The sequence below is a fragment of the Tachysurus vachellii genome, chromosome 3 (genome assembly GCF_030014155.1).
Source record: "Tachysurus vachellii isolate PV-2020 chromosome 3, HZAU_Pvac_v1, whole genome shotgun sequence".
NCBI classification, from domain to species: domain Eukaryota; kingdom Metazoa; phylum Chordata; class Actinopteri; order Siluriformes; family Bagridae; genus Tachysurus; species Tachysurus vachellii.
In genome coordinates, this window is record NC_083462.1 from 34,398,171 (window position 1) to 34,399,150 (window position 980).

A 980-nucleotide genomic window follows, 5' to 3' on the forward strand; every position below is an offset into this window, starting at 1 on the left:
AAGTAATAATACCTTGTTTTGTTTACATTCTATAAAGCCCAGTGACCGTGAAGAGGATGTGATCAAGGGTGTGGTGATTGGAATTCTTGTGGTTGTGGAAAATGTGATGGAACCTCTCCCAGCATTCTACAATGACATTGCCCTGGTGATTGAGGAAGAAGTGGTAATGCGTCACCTCACTGACATACCTAATGCTTTTCTGAACCTGATGGGCCTGGTGTACGCATTAAATCTTGACTACCCAAAGGAACTAAAATTCACTTTTGAAGTGATACAGCGGCTGTTTATTGGAGTTGGATCAGACTCTTGCACCGCAAGAGTTCACTCTTTGAAGACCAAGTTGCTGCGATAAGACAGAACACAAACAAAACCTCTTTTCCATTTTGCTACTGTTTATTTGTTGTACTGGCTTAAATTTTAAGAGCATTGTTGTTTTTAGATCTCATTGTTTTAAGTGGGAAATTGGTATTCTTGAAATCTTTTTAAACTGACGGTTTTCTTGTTAGCTTGTACTGCTTCCTCTTTCCTTGTTTTTTTTTCTATGATTGGGAATTGAAGACAGTTTTTGAACAGTTTAATGTAAAGTTTAACACAGCTTATTGTGAATTATTCAAGTACACTTGTTCTTGCAATGAATATATCTGATGACAAGGAGAGTTATTTGTACTATTTTGGCTCTAAGATGGGTCTGTGCATACAGAAGTTTGCGCCTCTTTTTGTGAGCTGTGTATATGTGAAGGTTTTTCTTGTCTAGTGTTTTTATATCTTTGCAAGAGAATTCTTCGTGTCTGTGTTTTTGGATGCAATGTATCTGTTTAAAAAAATAAATGCTGAGTTTGTATTTTGCAGTTGTGTTGATTTCATAAAAAAAATCTGGTTAGATATCCAGAAATACTTGTCAAACCAATGAAGTCCAGTAAACGTCTAGTTATGTTGAGGAAAAATTACTATTTTATGTCAATTAGACTAGATCTATTGTT